At 43.3% G+C, this 25,898-nt stretch overlaps 1 protein-coding gene across 3 annotated transcripts in view; it reads right to left on the bottom strand.

Moving 5' to 3' along the window:
• The window catches only part of rab27b (RAB27B, member RAS oncogene family), a 44,335-nt gene extending 18,907 nt beyond the window's left edge, over window positions 1-25,428 (bottom strand). For 2 of the 3 annotated variants that reach the window (XM_070924811.1, XM_070924814.1), the window contains exon 1: window positions 5,313-5,450. The gene's annotated coding sequence lies outside the window, so the exon portion shown is untranslated. Of the gene's footprint in view, window positions 1-5,312; window positions 5,451-25,199 lie in introns of those variants that run through there. The other variant, XM_070924813.1, reaches the window with a different exon arrangement.
• Window positions 25,429-25,898: the final 470 nt, after the last annotated feature.

The following is a 25,898-nucleotide window of genomic DNA, read 5'->3' as shown; positions in this document are numbered from 1 at the left end:
CCAGTGGGTTATGAACCAGATCAGATTGAGCATACGAAACACTCGACTCAGGTGTACTGTATCTATTTATTTATCCATCAGCGGGTCCCACCAGGGTGTCCTGATCCTTCCCTAATCCTACAGCAGGAGGTGGGCTAACATCTGTACAGACAGCCCACACAGCTGGATCTGAAAGGTCAGCAAGGATGTAGGAATACTGGGAGGCAGAAGAGGATGGATGAGAAGGTCAAGGAGCAAGGCTCGTGGCCTGTAGTGCAGCACTTTAATGCTCAAACCTTTTTGATTTTGAACACTCCCTAAACTTGACTCTAGCGCCACCCTCTGGACAAAATGTCAACTTTGCACCTGCGACATCATGACATAATCCAGGGGATGACGTCACCTGACCAGGAATGGAAGCAAACCCTGGACCACCATTTTCAGGTAGACCATGAAAATGAAATTCAATGTGTATTAGATCATTAAAAAAGGCAATAAAATGGCCTACTTGTGTCTTATTTCTTTCTCTCCACTCTGAACAACTAAACATAAGGGCCGTTGGCTGAACAGATTGTGTTTACAGTACTGCAGTGAAAACCTGCGACATTTCCATCAAAACCAATATGTTCTGCTGCTCTCGGTCAGCGGTTGCCTTAACACAGCGGTGATGCAGCTTACAGCATATCATATCAGTTTGTGAACGCATTTCCATTTGATCCCTATCTGGTACTTCTTTGCTGCCACACAGGAAGTGATCTTTTTCTTTTTTTTTTTCTTTTTTAGCATTTAATGGTTTCTTCATAATACAGAAGAATTATTCTGTAGTTCTCATGAGCAGTAACAGTGGTACCCAAAGACGACGTCACAGTCCTGTTTGTTTGATTGATCAGTGATTTCCAGGAAGTGCAGTCAAAGACACTCTATAACAGAAGATGACGCATTACTGTGCCAATGGTATGAAATGGTACACACTTCCTGTCTCCTAAGTGGGCGTGGTCACCTCCCCACCGCATTACTTTCCCGCTGGTTTTATTCATCTAATAATATCCCCCCCCCCCCCCCCCCCCCCCCCTCCAAAAACAGTTAGATAATACTATCCTTAAGCTTTCTTCCCTCTGCTGATTCTATTATTTTTCAGCAAGCCTCAGAGTGCATTGTGGCTATCATACCATATACCCACTCCACTGGTCACTGGTTTCTCTCACGAACCATCTTTGGCAGGATAAACAATACAAAAGAGCGAGGAGGGATAAAAGAATCAATTCAATTATTTTTGCCAACCCTAGGTATATAACTAATAACATTCATGACAGCACGGGTGTAACTGATATCGTTACAGACAGCACAGATGATGATGATGATGATGGCACAGGTGTGACTTAAAAACATCGATGATAGCACAGATAGCTGCAACTTAACGATAGCACGGTCTAATAAAGTCACGAGTGTAAATAATAACAATGGTGGGTCCTTTCCATTTGGCTGTCCCAGCAAGTCATAATAGTGAGCCAGCATGCACAATACCAGGGGCCTGGTCATTATTAACAATATCAAGACTTGTGTGTGACGAGTCAAAACGTCTATCATCTGTTCTACTCAGCTCCTTACTGACCAACCAATCTCCACTCTTTTCCTCTCTGTTCCACGCAGTCTTTGACTCGTTCCTCTCTCCCTCCTTTTCCTGGTATCCACTCTGTTTCATTGCTTATTGAGTTGGAGGACATGTGATCAGTCAGCTGAGTGAATTTGTGGTCCTGTTGTTCACCCCCAGGACAGTAAAACACACAGCGTCATGATCATGATCTGGAGCGCCCGCCCTGCTCTCCGGTGTGTCTCTCACTGCTACAGTATATCCAGTGGCTCATCTTATGCTCTATTTGTGGGTCCGTTGGTCCTTTGCCGCTATATCTAGTACTAGCCATAGTCCAACTGGCCATCGGGAGCATGGGCCGGTCTGAGTCAAAAAGTCCAGGGCCATTTCTCATTCCCAGTCCGTCACTGGTACCAGCAATAACTGCCTGTGCAGTGTTAGAAGCAAGTGCAAAATCTAATTATCACTACAATTCTGGTTTGCTGCTTCTCAATCTAATTAAGGGTTTCCTGGTGTGACCATTTCTAATCCCATTTGAGGTTCCAAGATTCTCATGATCCCTGCTGTTGCTATTTTATGTGTCATGCAATTGAACAGAAAATCTGCCCCAGTCCCACGAGGGCTGAGGTAGAGAAACTGATCTAATGTCTCCACAGGAGCAATATGGCTTCATTTCATCAACAGCTTCCATTTTAAATCTCTAAAAATATACATTTTGGTAAAATTAAGCGTCTTTCCTTCAGAAACATGAAACTAATACATACATATTGTGCATTGTCTTGTTCCATGTCATCGTTGAAGCTACGTGATATTTGCAGAGTGGAATTCTCCAATCCAAGACGTTGGATCTCCAATGTTAAATAGAGTGCAGTGTTCAGCGTGTCTGGCAGTTTACAGGGATTCAACTAACAATCTGTTTTCTTTTTCATGTCAGCAAATTACTTTTCAGTCAACATTTCACTTTGGAGTTAATCTCTTTACTTCCAATCACTGCCTGGTGTCTGGGACTTCACCTTTGACCCCTTTCACAGTAACTGGTTCATCCAATAATCAGTTTACTACTCTTACAACTCTGGTGTGTTCGAGTGCATTTGATCGCCTTGTCTTCAGTGCTGCTCATGCATCCAAATATCAGAAATCACATTTGACTCCCGTCAGTTCTTCAGATTACTCTCTAAACTAACGTTTGTGTCTCTGTGCCACTATTTGGTGCCAGCTGAGTTCAGGATTTCAAATAAACTGTTGAAAACATGTTGGCTATGAAGATGCCCAGAGACAGGAGAGACATGAATCTTCAGTTTTTAGTGTTTATCACAACTAAATAAAAGATTTGTTTTTATTTTAGTCAAAGTTTCCCACAATACATCAGCACATACACTCTAAAGTGTACAACATAAACAAAACCACATAATTTCATAGCTATAACTTCAACATTAAGGATTCAGTTGTGATTACATTTCACAATAAAAAGGTATTCAGTTGCTACTATATGATTCAAATTATTACCACTATTATTTGCTTCCATAAAATATGAGTTGGTGGTGCTGACGTTCTGCTCTGTGGCCTCATCTAGGCTAAACTTACTACCCACAGGAAATGCTTCACACACCACACCGTCCGCAACATCAGTGAAAACCCAAAGTCACAAACAGGCCTGGTCACATTGCGAACACTGACAATGTAGAGAATTATGTCTTATTCATTTACTTCTTTAAGAGGAAAACACTCCAGAATGAACTTGTTAATGATGTGAGATTTCAGTGCAGACTAGAAATCTGTTAGCAATTGTGCATTTAGTCTCAGCCTGCCTGCTACATTTTGTGTTACTGTTAAATGACTGATTTGCCCCACGTTTGTTTATATACTCTTTATATGTTCACGGTCCCGTCAGTGCCGAGTTAAGATTTTGGAAAGGTGAAGATAATGAAAGTACTCCACTATACAATGCCTTTGTCATGCGCGCGCACACACACACACACACACACACACACACACACACACACACACACCTCTGTCCTCCTCTATGAATAGACAGAAGGGAGTTTTACACTTCTAATATGTCACATGCCAGACTCGTTAAACACAGATAGAGAGGGGGGGGGGCAAAGCTGGTCTTGGTGGTGGCAGAAAATCGGGTTAGTGTTTTAGGTAAGTAGGTAGGTCATGTTGAGTACTGACAGGATACACAAACATGGCACATTTAAAGCACAACCATCAAGAAACTTGTTTGAGCTCCTCTTTTAGTGCCTCAGACTTTGGCCGAGAAAAACGTAACAACGCTAAAATGGCTCAGTGTTTTATTAGGGTTTCACACGCCAGAAACAAACACACTCAGGTCATTTTCATTTTTCAACATGGCTTCCGTATTGTCACCAATATGCATGCCTGCCAGGATCAAATATTTACCTCCGAGCCTCCCGTTAGAAATCATGAAAGAGGAAATGCCTCCAATACCTGAGCAGGAGGAGACATTTATCAGCGCACAGGAACTTTCAGTCACATCCAGCTAATTGCTGTTTTTCTAACATCTTTAAATGACACTGTTAAAATGACACCATTTCCCCTCTGCAGTCAAAACCAGTTCTCAGATAATGCTGTTTAAACAAAACACGTGAGTTTTGGTTTTTCTTCTACACAGCACACGAGGCTCCTATCACAGAGTGTCAGACTTCCAGGCCAGGCCACGTCACATTCAAAAAGTTGTTCGCTGAAACGAAACGGTGTGCCCCCGGCCCCCTGGATCATAATTAAATCCAGCAAACATCAAAGAAACCTCACCTGACAGGAGTACAAATCCACTGGTGAATGTTGTTTTGTTTGCGTTTGTTGTCTTATGTTTTATTCATCAACCGCAGCTTGAGTTGGCATCCCTACGCTCATCAGGCCAGTTTAACAGCAAATGGCTGCTTGTGTCTGGTGAAATGAGCTTTTAGAAAGTTCGTTTCCTGAAGGATATGGCTGGTGTTATTCTGGTATTTTCCTTGTTGTTAACAAATCCAATGGAAAAAAACAAGAATAACAAGAAGGCTCCAATGTCCAAAACAGCTGGGCACTGTAGTTTTTAGCAAACGTTACTCAAACAGGGGTAAACAGTTCAGTTGATGGGGACTATTTTCAGCGGTGGATTAATACACATTTTGTGCTCTAGCGAGTATTTGTGGCAGCAGGGCGGCGTTATGTGCGATTGAAATAAATATTGGTAGAGATGTGCCTCAACAATGGAGCTCTATGGCACAGTGGAATAAGCTACTTGTGGGTAGAATAAATCCATTGTTGCTTTTGGTTTGGTTTGGCCTCTTTCACTGAAGAGCTACTGTTTTCAGAAAGTTTTAGTAGAAAACAACAGCCGTGAGCCCCTTGCTCTCCTACAGAACATCACCACTATCATGAGACTGAGCATGAGAGGAAATTCATGATCAGCTTATGTCCCCGCCGGTCGGCCACTCGGGGCCCAGATAACAAGCTGTCTGGACGATACACACACACACACACACACACAAACAAACCAACAGTTATCAACTTGTAGAAAAGGGTGTGATCACATTCCACAGCCACGGATGTACCGAGCGCACTTCCCTGTTAAAACTATTTTTTGCTGTTGTGTGTTTTTGTCTCTCAATCTGTACACAAACCCTCCCAAGTTCACCCTGCAGCCCGTCACATGCCTCCAAAAGTCAGCAAACAGCTCTGAAATGTCCTCGACCGACTAGCCAAACAAACATCCTGCTGAGCATCACCTTACCTCTCAGTGGCTCCTCAGCTGATTCAACAGTGCGAGATCCCGAGGGAGATACAAGCCGTCCAGAGCAGCTGACCAGCAGCCCTGCATCTACGCCCGCCGACCGACCGACCGACCGACTGACTGACTGACTGATGGAGTGGCTGGAGTGGGAGGCTGGATCACTGGAAGACTGGATGACTGACTACTATTCAGCTGGAGGCAGCGGAGCAGAAAGCCACTCCCCTCACCGACTGGCTGACTCGCTGCCTGGCTGGAGGGATGGATGACTGGTTTAACGGCTTTGCCTCGCTGGCTGGTCTCGGTGGTTAACTCGCTGCCTGAATGACTCAATGAAAGACTGACCAATTGCCTGAAGAAGGGCCAACTGGCCAACTTACTCAAAGACTGACGAATGACATGTATGGCTACCTGAATAACTGACTAAATGAGTGACTGACTAACTGGCCAACCAACTGAAATAATAACAAAAAACGGCCAACTGACAGACTAAACTAATGGCTGATCAAATAACTGACCGACTGAACTGAGTACCCGAGTTAATGTCTGAATGACTGACCAATCGACAAACTAACCGACCAACTGACTAACTAAATGACTGACCAACTGATTAAGAAGCTAAATAACCAACAACTGAAAAACTGCCTGAGTGACCAAGTGACTAGCTAACTAACAAAGAGACACTTTCACCAACTAACCAACTAATTGACTGATAAACTAAATGGCTGACTAACTGTCTAAATAACCAACTGACTGATTAACTGACTAACTAACAGATTTGTTGACCCACTATGAAAGTATCTGACTGCTTTTTCCCTCTTCCGTCTCTGCTATTTTCTGCTTCTCTCTGTCTCTCTCTCCTTCTTTCTGTGTAATGAGAGGGTGGGGCCGAGCTACAGTAAGTTAGCCCTGGACACACACACGCACACTCACACACACACACACACACACACACACACGCAGCCTTATCAGTTGGTAAGTGCAGAGCAGGGCAGCCTCAGGCCATGCTGGAGGAGGAAACTATATGCATGTGTGTGTGTGTGGCTAGCAGTAGTAAAACAGGAAGTAGGTAAGAAATAATACAGGACAGTCCCAGGTGAATTCTTGTATGGAGGAAATGCATTCTGTATTTTATCCGTCATCCAACGGCCAGACAAAGCCAAGTCTACCGCGGGTTGCAAAACTGACAGCAACTTCAAAATGGATTGAGAATGAACTAAAACAAATATTGTGTTATTAATTGATGTTTACTCAGTGGAGCAGTGGGTGGAGCGGCTGGTTTTCCAACCGTATTGTATTTCTAATTAAGTTTACTTTTCATGACAGACTCAATATTTCTCATCACAGAAAAAATGAGACAAAAATAAGCAAAAAAAGTCTCCTGGATGATGTAAGTGCTACATCACAGTTTCACTAAATAACTAGAATTTGCTACAGGGTTATGTATAGTTCATGTGTCCAGTACTTGTTCTTGTATCAGATAGTTCCTGATAGAGATCATGCTTTTGCCTCTTTTAGACTGTATGTTTTGTTTATAATTGAATTAAATTACTAAATAAATAAAGAGAAACCATCTCCTGTCCTCTCTCAGCTGGTTTGGAGTCTACATGTCCAGGCGGTGAAGCGTCATGCAGCTCGCGTTGGTGACCTTTAGGCGACGTTAAAGGCCACCTAACCGCAACACAGACAGTTACCATGACAAAACAAGATCCATCGCTGGCTCGGCAAGGAGACACTGACAGCAGGAGACAAATATTCCGTTATATCAAACTGTATTCATTTCTCTCGGTTTTTATCTTGTCATTAAGATGATACCAGGCTTGATCTGGGTGTCAGAAACAGAGGATCTGTCCCATTATGCACGATCTTCCATCCATTTTGCACTGGTTATATATATTTTTTGATCTTTTGGCTTTTAGAGGCAGCTGCTGATTGTTTACCTGGGTGAGGCAAACTCCATCTGCAGAGGACTCCCATGAGACGGAAAGCTTTCTTAAAATGAAGCTAAATGTTGCTTTTTCACTTGCAGGCAGGTACATTAGGTAACACCACCATTATTAACTGTTCATTTGCAGAAATGTTTTCCATTTAAAACATGACTGTAGTAACTGAAAACAGAAGTTTTGCTAAGTACAAAAGCATCATTCATCACCCATTCAAACTAGCGATTGAGACCTTAAACTCTAGGAAAATGTTTCCTCATAGACTGTTTCTCATAGACTTCTATACAATCAGACTTCTTCTTGCAACCAGTGGAGTCGCCCCCTGCTGGCCATTAGAAAGAATGCAGGTTTAATGCACTTCCACATTGGCTTCACTTCCCAGAGGTGCTTGGTTGGGGCCAACATGGCGGTGACATCACTCCATGTCATGGATAGTTCAGTCTTTCCTTTGGTTCCACATGATTTGTTTAATATGGAAATGCACTGAGGGCAGGCAGAGACATGAAAGGCCACTAGACCAAACAATGGATGTACTGAGACACACACATCCACTCCCATCACAGAGTTTGAATATTGCACACGTCTTTCTTTCTTCTATGCTTAGAGAGGCATTATACAAGCGCGTGTCCATGTGTTTTCTTCCGCCAAATCAGCATCAACAGCGGCGCCAAACTCTGCCCCCGACAGCAGCAGAGATGCCTGGGAACATTTACAGTCCCTCAACCCCCATTGGCTGAATGTGAAAAGGGCAACCGGGGTCCAAACCAATCTGCTATGACTTTGACATTAAGCATTAACATGCTGCGAGTCGGGAACAGCAATTCCCACAATTCCCAGTAAACCAGAGAGAACCAGAGAGCTCTTCAAAACGAATTGTGTTAATATATTGGATGGGTCTCAAGGGTACAGAACAAAGATGCAATACTGACATGGAGATGGAAGTTTTAACAGGGTCCACTGGTCATACAACAGTAATTGCTGCCATCAATTTTAAATGTGAATGGTGGGAATGCTGTGTATCCTTCTATGGGTGTGTGTGCGTCTAACCATATCCCATCATTGCAGATAATAAAAACAGACACAGGACAAACACAAATCACTGGTGTCCAATTTGCAACCTGCAGTAGAGACATTTCCTCCGGTCCTTATCTGCCTGTTAGAATTTACCTCACACTTTTCCGGACGTGAGAGCTGGTGTCATGTTAAGTGTTTCGAAACCGAATAAAATCTAGATGAGATTAGAGACTCTTTCATTTACACTTCACAAATCACAAATCGGATTGAAATCTGAAAGTTTTTTTCTGTTATACATGCAAATCCGGGTCGACCTTCTTCCGGCCCAGAGGGTGGTGGTGATGATACACCTGAAGCTGTGACGTCACCCATTGGTGTGTGGACTGCCGTTTTGAAGACTCGAGTTTGGCATTTTGACCGTCGCCGTCTTGGTTTTTTGGAACCAGAAGTGACTGTATTTGGGCGGAGCTGGGGATTTGAGAACCCAAAGACAATATGCACGCCTACCTACACCGGCAACCTGACTGCACCTGGCTCCTGGAAGTAGCTGCTAACAAAGTTAGCTTACAAATGCACTGAAAAAATGAACAGCCGACTCCTTAGAGTGCCTTTTAGTACAACCGAACGCCGCTATCCTGATTGACAGGTCGCCTTGGTAGCGACTTTTCAACTACTACGTGCTGAGCAATACTGTAGTAAGTATAAAATGTTTTGTACTTAGAGGTGTGAAACACGCAAAGGACTGGTCTTTACTAGATCTAAATGTACTGCCAAACCTTAAGGATGTCCTCTTGATATAACCAGACTCATCTGCAGTACCACCACTAAGGTCTCAGCTGAGCTGAAGGTGGAAAACAATCAGTCAGTCATGCAGTTTTTATTACAGCCCTGTTAAAAAACACTGGGGGAATGTCCTCTCCTATTTAAGACTGTTTACCCAGGGACAGACACTCAGCAGAACACAACAGCCAAGTCTTTCTCCTGGGAGGAGACAAGTCGACAGCTTGTAAGTGAAAGGTCACCAGTTCAAATCCCAGCAGGAAGAAGCTGCGTCTTACGAACAGGAGAGAAAGTAGGCATCATTTTCTAATCTTTTTATAAATATGCATGACACCACTAAAGTGCAACACACACCAGTGTGGCCAGGTGGCGTCATTTAGAATCACGTCAATTTGCATCGACCCGGCGATGACACCAGTGTGTGGGTCACACGGTGAGGTGGTGTGTTGCCCTTGAGAATCAGTAAATTGCACAAAACCCTGTCCTTGCAACAAAACACACACACACACACACACACAGTTTGGAGAAAACAGCTGTCCTGTGACCTGATGAATCTGCTAGCATGGCTATAAGCTCTTTAATCTTGTTACTTGGTCAGCGGGCCTACGGGTCTGGGACATGTTGCACTGTATGTACAGACCTGCTGCTTCTAAAGCTGAACGCAACACTAGGATCTCAGGAAGTTTTGTGACATTACAGACATTCGGAAAGTTTCAACTTCAAGTCAAAGTTTAAGTAAGAGCTTAGATTTGGATTTGGACAGAATGGGGTTTTATCTCAGAGGTGCAATATATGAAAAAAAAAAAAAAAGGACAAGAAGCTCATGTTTGTGTTGGACAAGCTCGGGTTACGTCACCTCTGAAACGAGACATCTTGCGTGAGACCTGAACACAGCAGCCTCTCACAAACGGAGGGGAACAGGTAAGAATTGTTGGGGCGAGATGTGACTCAGCGAGCGCTCACATTGTTGTTTCCTGCCAGCGGCACAATGGGGGCCGTTGTAGCTCGGCCGCTGATCGTCATGTAATGATGTCGACGAGTCAGTTGGATTAACACCGCAGCTCCGGTCAACAGCAAATCGATTAATGGAGACGACTTGATGAACTCAAATTCTTCAAATGAGCTGTGTTCGAGAGGGTTTCATTCCAAAGCAGGAACGCAGCTATTTGAAGGAAATAAGAACCTCGTCGAACGCAGGAATGAGAAACACCCTACTGCGTACCGTCATCCTTAATATTTCTGGTGTTTTTAGCACTTTGAGGGGTGAAAGTGACAAACTGATTCATGTCTGTCAGTCCATTTTCCAGGCTCCTCTTCTTCTACTACTGTAAATTCACAAGTTTATCTTTATTTTTATTTCTCTGAATCTCCTAAAGCCCTGACAGACAAGAATCATTTACACGTAGTCCTTGACAGGTAAATGTAAACCTAGATCACAATTTCACAAACGACTGATGCTGTCGTGTTTCATGGAAGGGGGCGGTCTGTCGGTCTGTCTGTCATTCGTCAGCATCAATTCATCAGTGCAAAAGACAACATGTGACCTTTTCCGTGGGGGAAAGAAAAACCGAAGGAAAAAGAAAGAAGAAGGCGAAGACGGAGAAGACACAGAGGCGGAAGAGAGGAAGAACAGGCTGACGACAACACTGCAGTCTAAAAAATGTATGAGTCTCCAGCCTCCAGCAGATTGCCTGTCTGTGTGTGTGTGTGTGTGTGTGTGTGTGTGTGTGTGTGTGTGTGGAGCACTGCGGTGTTAGCATTTAACAGTCAGAATGAAGAACAGATTAAGATGAAGTAAACATCAGCGATGTAGTGATTATTTCATTTTTATTCGGCTGCTTGAGGACTGCGAGTCGTCTTGCATCACGTGTTGCTGTTTCTTTGTGTGTATGTGTGTGTGTGTGTGTGTGTGTGTGTGCGTGTCATTTAGTTATTTACCAGGGGATTGTATTGTTTCCCACATTTCCCACACTCCCCGCTGATGATATCTATGTATGTGAGCTTAAAGTCACGTCAGCTGAAGCTCAGCGAAGAGTCAGGAGTCCCCAAATGAGGAGGAACAGGAGAAAACAACACAGCCAAGGGGGGAAGGAGGAGAGGAGGAATGGGAGGAGGATCAGGGGAAGAAGGAGGGAAGGAGGGCAAGAAGGGGAGAATACAGATTAGGATGAGGGAATAAAGGGAACAAAATGAAGAGAAGGATGCAGAGGATGTAACAAAAGGAATACATTTGAAGCGGTCCACAGAAATGGATGCAAGGTTTGCTTCGCTGTGTTTATTCGCTCCAAACAGCCAAATGTACTGTACCGACTGTACAGACGTTAGTTGCAAGAATGCTACACTTCCAACTCATGTGGACGCACCTACGGAGGCAATTCCTCTGGGACGTTCTGTCTGAGCGCACACAGCGCGGCGGAGGAAGAGGAGTACAAGAAGGAACGAGAGGAAGAAGAGAGGAAGAGGAGAAAAGACTGGGGAGGAAGAGGAGGAAATGAAACAAAGGCAGGATGGAATCAAGCAGATTCGCATCGAACAGTAGCTGCACAGACTTTTAAGTATTTAGTAAGTTCTTCAATCTGAAGTTAACTGCAGATAAAAAAAAAACGCAAGCCAAACGCTTCATCACACAAGCTCTCACTAAAATATCCCTAAAATAAAAAAGTACGAAAAGCAAAAGCGCACCTGCCACACATCCAGGGCAACAATAGAAAGCAGGGAAATAAAATGGGCAGACACATAAGAACTGTTTGACATTTTGGGAAATACGCTTTCTTGCAAAGATAGACCGACACCACTCTCGTGTCTGCCCATTAAATATGGAGCCACGAGAAAGTTAGCTATAGCAGGGGGAAACAGCGAGCCTGGCTCTGTCCAAAAGGGAACTGAATCCACCAACCAGCACCTCGAAAGCTCGCTAACATGTTACCTTGCATTCGTTAAATCCAGTGTAAAAAATGTTGTGGTTTATAGGAAATATATATCCACTCTTAATCCTTTTTGGGTCCTGGCTGAAATCCATAACCCTGATTATTGAAAACTGTCAAGCTGACATTGAAAATCCTGCCAGATTCATCATTTAGCTCACCTTATTATTTGATCACATATCACATCACAAAGCAGCCGCAAAATATAACATTAACATCTTTTGTTGAATCAAATTCCTTAGAAAAAAGAAAAAGAAAAATGCCAGCCAGACAAAATGGGATAGTAAGGGGTTGATTTACCAAGTTAAACGCAAATTACAGACAGAGCCACACCATTTAGCAACGCCATAGTTTCAAAGGAGCAAAGTGAGCACAATAATCTGAGGGAACAAATTAAGTCATCTGGGTAAGACAAAACGGAAGGAAAACATATTGAGAGGGGAAAAAAAAGAGAGAGAGAATGATAACGTGGATGAAGGAAGAGTTAATAAAAAAGGGATGAACAAGACAAACAGGAGGAAGTGGAGAATATGGATGGATGAAACTAAATGATTCATCAGCAAAAACCTTGTAATAAAAAATCCATTTACCATTTAAATTAAAGAAGTTGCTACTTGCAAACCCCTTGTCACACGTTGCATATGTCAGTGACTGGTGAGCAGAGGGATTTTACTTTCTTACACTCTTTCATTAGAACCATTTATGGAGGTCTAAAGAGGTAAAACTATCTGATATTCCACAATAGAAGGGAAAAAAAGGCAAAGATTGGGGACTATTTACAAAATCTGTTACCCTGTTAATCACATTTATCTTGTGGCCCACCGACTTACGGAATGAACAGTGTCTTGAGAAGCCGTAGGAGGTAAACGGCCACTGTTGATTTCACCAGCTATACTGTAATGACAAATTCATTAATTAAAGCTAATTAACATTCATTCTGTGAGCGAGCCAAACTACAAAACTCTTGGCTGTGGTCTGGTCAGTGTGCTCTCTGCATGCCGGTGTCTGTACCATTTAGCTAGCTGCTGCGGGAAACGGAGCTGATGAGACGGAACCATGCAGTGAACGAGCTGTTACAAAAAAAAAGAAAAAAAAAAAGAGAGAGAGACAACTGTGTGCTAAAAGAGGCTAAAACGCTCAGTAGAGCTGCAGAGCTGGGGAGAAGTCTGCGGCTTCATCACTACGACAAACACGCAGTCATTCGATTTATTGTTACTTACAGAAAACATAAATCAGTGGAGCTTTAACTGCAAACGAAACTGTGTTTTGATCATGTTTGATGTCATGTATTTCCTGCTGAAACAGAACACTGGCGTGTCAGAGAGAGAGAGAGAGAGAAGCATTTTGATTGGATGCGAGATCATTTAGCCGAATAAAGTTGGATACCCAATCCTGAGCAAAGCCTCACACGCCCTCATTAGAACAATTAAAGCCGTAAATCATTCAATAAGACACAACGCGTACAAATTAAGAGCCGGCACCTCTTCTTCACCCTCTGAGAGAGCGCAGTGGGAGGGATGGCAGCAGCAGATGTAGCATCGTGACCAGGAACTCTTTGCACTTGGAAAACAACTCCACACCTCTCCTCCTCCTCCTCCTCCTCCTCCTCGTTTTCTCTCCCTCCTTCACCTTCTCTCCTTCTGCCTCCGTCACCAGGCAACTAGCCTTTCGTCCCTCTCTCTCTCTGCTTCTTCCTCTTTCTCTCTCTCTCTCTCTCATCTGTGTCACTCCCCCTTTCCTCGTGCATTAAGCCTCCCTCCCTGCCTGCCCTTGCATTATGTGTAGGGTTTATACTCAGAACAGGCGTTTGTCTCAGCTCACGCAGACTCCACAAAATAAGCAATAAACATCTCAGTTGCGCCTTACCGTTTTCTGAACCATCAGCGCTCTCAAGTGTTTGCGTCTTATGTTGTGATAGATTGCGAGTGTTTGAAATGTCTGTAAAACACTTTGCAGACATGACAGACGGAACATCCCCGGCTTCATCTATCTGTTAACGAAACCCCGTCTCGGGGGAAAAAATTGCATTCACTTATCTCATTTGCAAAAAAAAAAAAAAAATTGTAGTAAATGCAACACAACCTGGATTCAGTTCTTCATCAATATGGTTTAAACCATCAACGTAAAATACTGACAATGTCTATATAACACTCACTGTCAATGTATTTCGTTTGTCTGCGACAATGTCTGCTCTGGCAACTAAAGTGTGATTAACATTTCTGTAAACTGTAAAATGCCTCTTAAACCCTTTCAGATCACATCCCTGGTCATATTGTGCACCTCTCTCACAATATATACCAAACAAATACAAAACATTTATTTCTTTGTATTCTTCTATCAAAACCCAATCATGTTTTCTTCCTGTAAAAAAAAAATTATATATATATATATATGACGTCTGTTTACATAAGCTTGAACCAACCAATTTCAACCAATAATATCATGACATCCACCCATCAATCAATCGACCTTCACCTTTTAGCGGCTAACACTCAACACAGAGCTAACATTCATGAGTTAGCTAGCTAGTAACAGCATTTGAGCTCCCCACCCGGAGCGCGACGTCCGAGGAAAATGGCCGCCGTGTGAATACGGTGAATATGGAAAATGTCTGCTGTGAAAATGTTGCAAACCAATGTGCAGATCTGCTTTATGGCAAAAATTTTATTTACTGGTTTTTTTGGGGGGGGCTCACCGAAATAGCCAAAAACATACCCATATATAGAATTTCCAGAAATTTTACTATATCACAATTTTATTGTGACATAAAAGTGCAGTGTTTGTTTTGTCAGACTCTTTGGCTTCTGGTTTGCAATCCGTTTCAACCTCAAATAACTTCTTATGCTACTCTCATCCTTTCTTTCGCCTTATCTCTCGCTCTCCCGTTCAATTTTCCTCCTCCCTTTCTCTTTGAATCTCATTCATCCCTGGCTCTTCTCTCCTGCTGCATCTCCCTCTCCACCCCTCCTCTTGCTCGACTCTCTTTGGGTATCCAAACTAGCACAGTTTTTCCCTTGAAGCCGTTCCTACAATGGGCCGTGCAGAGACTTCTGACGCACATCAAGCAAACTCCTCACAGCGAGAGAGGGGAGATGAGGGATCAACACAAGTAATATAAAAACCTCCCGGCCCTTAGAACTTTAAAAAAGGAAAAGAAGTCCGATACGGCTGATCTCAAAACAAAATTTAAAAAGGTTTTCCCAGTGAGTTTTACTGTTGAATATAAACAAAAATTCAGATTAAATTACTGAGACATGTAACTACTAATAGCTCTGAAGCTGTCGGCTTGTTGTGGTAGTTTGGTGAGCTACCCAACTTGACATTCTTCATTTGAGCCTGGCTTTAACCTCGAAAATAATAGTCAATTATTATCTCATTCAGAACCCCAGAACTTTGTCTCTTCCCTATAATTTGTACCAGATGACATAGTTTCATAACTTATAGGAAATGAAAGACCTGTAAAATAAAATGTTACTGTTCTATTTCCCAACACGAAGCCAGTCCATGCTGCCAGAACGTAAATTCTGCTGGAGAAATGGTAGACACAAAAATTCAGGAATCTGCCAGAAATATAAGCCTATTTTTCAAGTAAACTGTTGAAAGCAATGAACCATGTTCCCTGTTTGACTATAAAAGAAATGAATACTGGCAGATATATCATTATCTGATATTTACTATTCTGAAATATTGATATACACGGAAGCCGGGAACGACCACCCTTGCAAGGATTTTTTAAGGCCATTATCTCGAGATGACAGAGCTTGTTTTGTCACAACTCAGCCGTCCTTGGCTTCCATAGATATTCATATCTGCCCAAAAAAAAAAAAAAAAAAAAAACACTCTCATACACACACCCTGGATCCCAAAAAGAGGATGATTTAACATTTGCGACAAAAACAAAACCCTCACACACACACACACACACACACACACACACACACACACACACACACACACAGTGCACTCCCTAGTGTGGCAGCAGTACATCCACTGCTGCTGGTTACATTCATTATTAATAAGCTGCAATTAGTTTCTAATCTGCTGCTTCCTTTTACAGCGCAGACACAGACTGATTACCAGACAAATAAACACGTCCTAAAAACATCCAAGTAAAAATACAATATGCTCAGTTTCTGTGCATACTGTACACGATAACCCTAACCCATAGTGATCCATCAGAGGACCAATAAGGTGCCGGTCAAAAGTTCCCAAAAGCACAAAGTGATATCTAAGACTGCTGTTTTTTGCCTGACCAACAGGTGCAAGACCGAAAGAAAAGCATATAGAAAAAGCAAATCCTCAAATCTAACATTTGGTACTTTAATTTGACATATAAAATTATTAATAATGAATTTAAATTGTCACCGATGCATATTCGGTTAATCCACTAGTTTATCAACTAAATTTCTGCATCTGGTGGTAGTTGTGCCTCGCTCCGGAGCACCGAACTTTCAGCCTTTGCAGTCTTGGCCCCTTGTTCTAGGGAACTGGAATTCCAAAGTCTGGCACTATGGGTGCCTCGATTTAGAGAACTTGACTTCCAAAACCTGGCAGTGGCAGTGCCTTGCTCCGGAGCACTGAACTCTCAACCATTGCGGTCTTGGCGCTATGCTTGAACCTCAAAAACTGGCGCTTTCGGTACCTTGCTTTAGGGAACTGTATTTCCAACCGTGGCAATTTTACGGGCTTGCACTACAGAATAGGACTTCCAAAACCTGCACTATTAGCGCTTTCTTGGGTACCGAACCGTGCCTTGCTCTATAGAACTGAACTTTCAACCTTGGACGTGTTCATAATGCCTTGCTCAAGGGAAGTGGAATCGCCATTTCAAATGCTGGTGTGACCGGGCCTTTAGGGCTGTATTAGTGCCTTAGTCCAGGAAAGTGAACTGCCAACCCTGGAACTATAGGAGCCCTGCTTTAGAGACCTGAACTTCAAAACCCTGGCAGCATTACTGCCTTGCTCTAGGGAATTTAACCTCCAATCCTGGCAGTGATAATATACTTTTTTTTTTGCTTATTTTCTTCCATCAGGGTAATATAGCTCTGCAGTAATAGAAAATATGAATCCAATTCTGCAGAAATATCCTTCTGAAATGCTACAACAAACTTTCCTCAAGGCTTTCCTCCCACAGTGGGGCAAAAAATAAAATGGCAGTTTAATAGAGGATCAATGCCCTCGCCCGACTCCTGCCTGTCAGAAAAATTTTAAAATGTCAAGGTTTCCCCCAGAACCGGAGGACATTACAAATGCTGTACAGAGGTTCTGCCTCTGGGCACCACAAAAAAAATCACAACCTGTCAAAACAGGCTACGGAAAGAAAGCAGAGAGACCGAATCATTTTCATCTTGCAAATACGAGAAGAGAAAGCCCCAATGTGAAAGATGGAGGCGTGCAGGTAGAAATGAAGGCAGGACAGAGGGGAAAAAAAAAAAAAAGGGGTGGAAATAATTTATCCTCGCCCTTCTTTTTAGCAGCAAGCCTCCCACATGAAAGAAGCAAAGAGAAGAGAATGAATGAAAGATGAGCGAGTACAGATCGCGTTGAGTCCCATGGTGCACTCTTGGCAGTGACATATAGGACTCATTACTTTTCACGGTCAGTTTATCTAAAAAGGATCGCAGCACTCTGGTTCACTGGTTGATCAGATGCTTTCATCTTCTCTATCGCGAATTTAAAAACGTTCTTAGTTACTTAGGGATTATTAATCTGCATTAGCATAAACATTTGCTCCGTATCTTATGGTTTCTACCTTCAGAATTGTTTTGGATCAATATGTGTGTGTATATTTAGTACAATTTGATGAAAATCACATGTCCGATTGTTGCATTATTTTTTTATTTGTGACCCAATTTCAATACTTTGATCAGTTTGTTGTTTATTGCATAACCTTTTAGCTTAGGTTGGACATATTTTAGGGATATGAAGCAAGCAAGTACCAATGTAGGCACTGGCGGACCATTGCTGGCGGAGTTCAACACCTGCCTAAACACTCCACCGCGGTCCACCTAAGTTTTTGAAACGGACCACAATGAAAGAGAGTCTGATCTGTTGATAAACACATCAAATACAACATTTTATTTTAAGCACTAGCAGTCTGTGGAAGTTCTACATACTGCGAGCATACCGAGAGCGGCAGCAGGTGGCAGAAGTTTATCTTCCCAGAAGGTAAGATTTATGGACCCCAGCAAGAGTAGCCAAGGTAACAACTAATAAGGATGTCAGTAAACAATATTCTGCTTTTTTATATAAAGCAGACTCACAGTGACCCTAAGTTTTTTGGCTCGTCTGACCTTTGACCTTATCAAAAGCTTGTGAAATGTTTGGGAAAAAAGGTGACATTAGCCGACTTTCAGTATGAAAGTTGATCATGTCAAGTCTTTACTTTCAGTTACTATCGGTAAGGAAGAAAGCAGATTGTCAATTCCAGTCTGGCTTACAAAAAGGTAAACTTTTAGTAATGAGGGTATTTCACTTAGCTCAGGCATGAAAAGGCAGTCAAAAAGTAACAAGGAATGGGGGGGAAGTGTTCATTATTCATTTATAAAAAACAAACCCTCCATTTGTTCAAAATAACTGAGACAGTTTCGTGTTATCCGGTTACTTTTGTGTCCCGCTGCCTGATTTGATGTTAGGAGGCGACAGCATAAGGATGGAGAAACAGCATCCATCTGTCTTACGGGTCCCTCAGAGGACAGTGTGCCTCTGCTGTCTATAAATCAACATTAGCCTCCATCATTAAAACGGCACTACACGGCGAGGAGTTCCCCCGTCATGAGAGGCAGTAATCCTGGTATTTATGAGCGAGGATAATGGTGGCAGCTGGGGGGAGAGAAGGTACTGCCGAGCTGATGTACAGTCCAGAAGAACGGTCTTCATTATTGATCCTACGCTCATACCCAGATTTCTGCTCTCACTCTTTCCATCAGCCCAAAGTCTCCGTCTCTGTCCGTAGTGTAGAAAACGTATATGAATGTATTTTGCAGCAAATAGTCTCAGGAATAGAGCTAGACTGATAGATTTGCAGAGTAGATATTAGCTAATTCAGCTTCTCGACTATATATGCGTATCAGCAGATATAGTCAGCCAATAAGTAACAAGCGAAATATCAAATATATATTTGAACTAATGTAGAAAACATGTATCCATTACATAGTTTATCCAAAAGAATAATTAAGTAAAAAATAAAAAAAAGAAGAATATTGGCCAATACATTGTTGGATTTTGTCTCTTGTGGCATTTGGATATTTTGCACAGAATTTGTTCAACAGTTGAATCCCATGTGTTAAACCTTCTCAGTCCATTACTCTGTGTCTGTTGTGTGGTTGTCAGTCTTCGTCGTCCTGAGTCTTTTGAATCCCCTCTCTCCTTCGCCCCCTCTCCTGTTTACCCGGCTGTAAATCATGCGGGCTGACTGGCTGTACCGAGCGAGACGCTTGAGACGCAAATCGTTAACCTGAATGTGTCACGCCATCTCCATCCCCACGCCCAAAGACAACCGCAAACACTACAGGGAGCTTCAAACAACACACAGGGGGTCGGACTGGTCACAAATATGGGTGAAACTCCTTTTCATTATCAACTCATCTGTTAGTCTGGTTTTCAATTCATGTATCTGTCATGTATCATGAAATCTTCACAGTGTCAAAACTGACGTTTTAAAATGAATCAAATAGCATCACTACGTCTATATATGTCTATATGGTCCAGAGGCCCTAAAGATTTTTTTCCCATGGTAACAAGATGCTATGTTGCTTATCTAATGCTTCTATAAAATAGCGTTTGGGATGTTGTGATGTACAAAATGATTTTCCGGGAGAAGCCATCAGCCACCTATTGTAGAAGGTGAGATTTGCGCTCAGTCCACGGAGAAATGCACACAGCCCGTATTCAGACACTGTCAGGACTTCTGTAAGGTTGTGATGTCACAAATATACAGTCACCGCACTCAGCCACGTCCCCCCCCAGCAGGTCATCTGCTCCAGGCACAGCACCACCCGCCAAGTACAGGGACGCTCATCCACCCGCTCAGTCTGTCTAAGTTATTGGAGCGCTCTGCTCAGGAACTACTCTTCAAGTTTTTGGAGGTTGTTCAGTTTGTCTAAAACGGCTTGTTTCAGACAGACGGTGAACTGAGGGGCTGCATGAAGGGCCAGGAGAAGATACATAAGGATTTTTTTCAACTGTGAATCATGCAAAGCTGCTCTAGTGGAGTCCCAGAATATAATTATAGAGCTGAAATGAGCATCGTATGGGACCTTTCATACTCTTACCAAAAGTTTGTAATACTGTACAGGGCAACAACTAAAGATCATTTTCATTATCGATTAATCCGTTGATACATTTTACTATTAGCCAATTAATCATGTAGTCTACAAAGTGTCAAAACGTTGTGTAAAATGTCCATCACAAGTACCAAAAAGTACAAACTGCCAGGCTAAAATTATTTTTGTTGTTTCTAACCAACAGCCAAAAGCCAAAAGATTTAGTTTTAAAGATGAAGACAAGTTAAAGCAGAACATCTTCACATTTGAGAAACTTGAGCAAATGTTTCGGCCTTGTTGGCTTGAAGAAATGACAATGAATACAATTATTAAAATCGCTGGTGATTATTTTTTCCGACAATCAACTAATCACTTAATTGACTAATTGTTTCAGGTTGATTTTAAACAAGAACTGATTTTTTTTGGCCACTTGGGGGCAGCGGACACAAGCTGTAAACACAAAACTTAGCAAACGGTTGTTTATTTACACGTTCAGCAGATATAGAGCAACCAGTTTGTCTGCTGTGTGGTGCTGAGCAGGTAGCGTGCGGAGGGTTTTTAGAGCTTTCTCTCTGAAAACAGCTGCTTGCTGGAAACAGTGCTGATAAGCTGAGAGCGGTTACAGTAAACCAAAACAATGCGCTGAAAGACTCCATAAAGCTCCATGGAGCTGCATTCTCTGAGGGTTCATTACTACGAGCCACCACCTTCCACATACATGTAGTCATGTGATCTATTATTAACAGGCTGTAAATACATTGATAATAGCCGCTTTAGTATGAGAAGTACTGTCTCCAGCGAAGTTGTTACAGTTCAGCTAGACAACTCTTACTATTTTTGTAAGAATTTCATTTGCATTTTGTAAACAGCCAGCTATAACGATGCATCTTTCCTGAGCATGCAATGGGTCTTTTGTGAATTTGGAGGCTCTGTTGTGTGTGAAAGCAGGTGAGAGCAACAGTAGACTCAGAACCATCAAAACCGGACTGTGCCGTCTGGTGTGATTGATCCCGGCTCCACCGAGTCACTAAGTTTATATTGACCAGCATTTATTCATTCCAGCTCTGGTTTGTAATTTAGCTCATCAGGTCTGTGAAAAAAAAAGAAAATAAAACAGGAGTTCTTTGGTTCCAACCGACTACTGAGCTTCAACTCAGCCAATCAGGGAAGCACACACACCACGCAAATCTTATCTATGCATTAATCATCTTAGGAAGGCTGAATCCTGCTGCTTCTGGTCAATACACTGCAGGTGGGTGGCAGGAGGAGGAGGAGGAGGAGGAGGAGGAGGAGAAAGAGAGAGAGAGAGAGGCAGTGACAGAGAGGGAGAAAGACAGAGAGCGAGAAGAAAAGGGCATACCGGTTAGGGAGAGCCATCATAGAGTTAAAAGGTCACCGAGAATCATCACGGCAAAAACACCTCACCTGTATTCTCACCAGCTGTAATGGATTTTTAAACATTACCATGGAAACTGCTGATACACCTCATGAGAACTAAATGACACTGGCATGGAACAGCGTTCGTACAGCTTTTTAAGGGTAAAATTCAAGCACTTTCAAGGTACCTAAACCTAATATTTCCAGCTGATGGTCGCCCTCTGGATGTTTAAACCAGAAACGCCCCCCCCCTCCCTTTTCGTGTCGGAGCCCATGTCAGTCAGTCTAGCTCCGGTGTGAGACGCCGGGAGACAACAAACAGTTGAAAATCAAACCATTTTCAAGGAGTGTATTTGAATTCAAACATATTCCTAACCTTGAAAACATAGCTGTTAAAATGAAGCATTTTCCAAACTTTCTAGACTTCGTGCGAACCGCGATGAAAGGTCTACAGGCCTGAACATGTGCAAATAGTTTGCAGATTACTGTTATCTCAGTCAGATTGCATCATTCAGGAGCCCTCTGTAGGAGGATGAGAGACAGACAGGGCAGGAAGGAGGGGGGGGGGTGGAAGAAGAGGAGGAGATTTTGGTTGAGATGGGAACAATAAACAGTGCATGAATGAAATGGGAAATGTGAATTACCACTAAAGCCGGGCTCCGACTACAGGAGTTTTAACATTTTTGAAATCGGGTTGCATCCCACACATGAGGAGAAACTTCACAGATGTTCTTCTCTCTAATCCGAAAAAACACGCACACACTTCAAGACCTGGGAATAATGGCGCATCACACACACTACAGGATATTATTAAGATTATCGAGCCAAAGGGAGCAACGCACCCCGTCAAGTGAGCCCATGGGGAAGCAGATGTAAACAAAATGGAGACTGACGTGGTGCAACAACTTGCTGTAGCGAAACGAGTCCGGGTGAGAAAATGGGTCCTCGAGCCCGTGAACGTCAATTACTTTCATTCTGTTTTCACAGCGGAGGTCCTTGTTTGTCATTATAATCCTGTTTAACTGACTGGCCGCATGACTGGAGTTGAGGACGCGCAGCAGGCGGTCGCGTATCTCCGTTGTGAGTCCTATCCAGGTGTGGCGCTTGTCCAGTATGGGACATAAGTAAGCTGGTTATTCAGCCAGCGGTTTCCGCTATTGATATGATGGCAAGTGTCGAAGAGGACGGGGCCTTCAGTGTGCCATAATACCAGCAGAGATACCCAACCCCACGAGCCAAAATGTAATCTGTAATTTCCATTATGAGTCCATCAGCGAGGAATCGACTCAGATTGATACTGGAGACGCGAAACGATGAAGCTGCCAGCAGCTCAGGGGACGGCGAGTGCACTACCCAACCAATAAAAAGGCTGTTTCCACTAATTAGCCCTGCTCTTTCCACCTTTGTTTACAAACTGATCTATGAGTCAACAAATACCCAGAGTCCGCCTATGGGACGGAGAGAGATACTCGTTACTGTCACGGTGGCAGGGGGTGGGCTCCTCGTGGGCGTGTACGTGAAATATATAAGTCTCATTCACTGAAACGCCTTGGCAGAGCGGTTTACTGTGAACTGTAACAGACGCTGACAAGTCTCATACAGACACAAAGCCTTTTGTATCACATCTCCAGATGTGAGGACTCCAGGGGTGTCACCAAATCCAAATCCATTATTCAGACGTGCACAGATAATGCGCTCTGAACAGATACGCAGAATAAACATTTCAAACTAATTTTTTGGACGTCCACCCACTGCCTGCCTTTAAGAAAATATGCAATCAGGCCTCATGAGCTATTAGGGCCCATTCTTTTGTCTATAGCCTCCTCACACTATATACAGCGCCTTCAGTTTTTGTTTAAAATATTGTGTTATTTTGTCAGCTAATCTTATAGGTCTATGTATCAAGAGTTTAAATGGCAGTATGGAAAACAATTCAAAGCAGAAAATCAAGTTCAACAGTCTGACAGCGTCCGGTATAAGCCACACCCACGTCCTATATAAACATTCTGCGACATAAACATGAACAGACTGCCGTTTTCTCATTGACGAGACTTAGATGGTTGAATTATTAGTACAAATTATGAACAGCTATGTTATCTTTGATCAAAAGTCAAAAGGTAAAAGCTGTGGACATGAAAACTGAAGGAGAGGTAGACAATGACTCCCAAGGTGCATTTCGGCAAGAAACAGCCAATCACACACGCTTCTACTGTGTGCTCCGCTAACGGCAAGCTGAGGCTGCAGATTTCACTCTCCGTAGAAAACTGATAAAAACATTCAGCAGTTTAAACAAAGCCTTCCAAATCTGCTCCTCTGACTGGCTTCTACTCCAGCTTTAAAATCGGAAGTATTTCTCTTAAATTGTATGCACTTGTGACTAAATAAGCAACAAGTCTCACAGAAACACGTTTAGGTATTATTCATTAAGGGTTTAACTCAAAAACTCAGCTAATCTGCTTCATCGGGATGGTGTGGTTTGAGATTTCATTGACTGTGACCAAACGGCCCAAAAAACCTCCAAATAAAAAAAAGAAACACACAAATCTCTAACGTGAAGCATCCAAGACCATTCTTACTTTGGCATAAAATTATGTTATCATGTCGGAACCCATCCATCACAGTAAGAAGCTGATTGATTGAGAAAATAGGGCCTCTAAACATTACACCCATATGTGACAGTGGGCAACCAGGGGCATCAAGCTGCTGCTGCTGCTGCTGCTGCTGCTGTGACAGCCTGGCAACCTGGCTGCAGGGACTTGCCACCACACTCAGGAAGACGAGCATCAGTGAGGTCCAACATTGAGTCGGCGCTCCAGTTCATCCCAGAACTGGTGCTGGATGGGGTTGGGGTCAGCGCTCTGTGCAGGGACCGGGAAAACCACATCTTATGGACCTGGCATTGTGCACGGTCATGTTGAAACAGGAAAGGGTCGAACACAAGCCGTTGACACAAAGTTGGACAAGCGCACCGCTGTCTAAAATATCACTGTATGTTGTGGCATTAAAGGTTCACAGGAACTAAGGGGCCCACGATCAAAAAACAGCTCCAGACCTAAAGTATGTGTCCAGTAACACCGAACCTCTTAAACCCTCATGGATGTCAGGCTCAGACACTCCAACAGGGTGAAGTATCATGTCAAACACACACACACACGCACGCACACACACACACACACACAGACTCCAGCCACAAAACACACTGCACGCCAACTCTAGGGAGCAAGATGCATGATAGATCACGTCCCCACACACACACACACACACACACACACACACACACACAAAGAGAGAAAGAAAGAGTGCGCAGTAATTTGCCTGAACAGCGCAACGGTGCAGCGCTTTGCATGTGCGGCGGCTGATAAAGGACTGTGGGGTTTTGGGGGCTGCAGACACTTTGCTCCTCAGCAGATCCTCCGGCAGCCCTGCGCCGGGCTATGACTCATACCCGCCTGCCTTCTCCTGATGCTGGAAGCGACAAGTAACGCGGAAACGCGCCGACAAACAACCAGCAAAGCAAACCGCCTGACTCGGACACGACCCGAGCCCGGAGGATTTAACATTCAACACGGTTTCTCTTGTGCCACTTACCTTTCTTTGACGTTATAGGAACAAAGTCAGATCCTCCTCTCAGGTGTCTGCTGCTGCTGCTGCTGCTGCTGCTGCCTGGCCAGTTCGTCTCCTCCTCCTCCTCCGAGACGTCGCATCTCTCCCACAGTCCTGATGGAGAGGGAAATCCGCGCAGAGATCGCCAAACCTGCCCCGGGAGAGCGGTGCGACGGCCCGGCGGAGTGTTCGGCGGGGTGCAGCCGGAGGAGTGCCCGAGCGTACCTCTGAGACTCCGACGAGTCTGATGGATGTCGCTCGGCTTCCTCGAGGGGTGGAGGATTGACGCTGCCGCCGCTTTCAGGGACTCCTCGGAAACTCGGAGTTCTCACTTTGTCAGCTTCTGTCACGGAGTTTTCTCACAACTAATTATACCCTGAGTGTAATTCTACAAGCACATTTCCCGCCACTATTGTTACATTTGGAACAGTCGTTATTATACCATACGAAAACGGGTCCTTGTTTCTTCTTCTTTAAAGAAAACTGTAGTTTTAAATATAAATATGAAGCTAAAACCAGGAGACGGTTAGCTTAATAGCATAAATATTGGAAGCTCCTGTAGGTTGAAGTGAAGACTTCAGGAAGTCACCGCTAACTTACGTGTCGTTTCTTTGCTCTACTGTTTGCGAACAGATTAAATTAAACAAATGATGTATAATATGTTGATAAATGAGTTTTAAAAGG

The sequence above is a fragment of the Enoplosus armatus genome, chromosome 18 (assembly GCF_043641665.1).
Source record: "Enoplosus armatus isolate fEnoArm2 chromosome 18, fEnoArm2.hap1, whole genome shotgun sequence".
Taxonomy (NCBI): domain Eukaryota; kingdom Metazoa; phylum Chordata; class Actinopteri; order Centrarchiformes; family Enoplosidae; genus Enoplosus; species Enoplosus armatus.
Note: the sequence above shows the minus strand (reverse complement) of the source record. Positions and strands in the feature narration are given on the sequence as shown.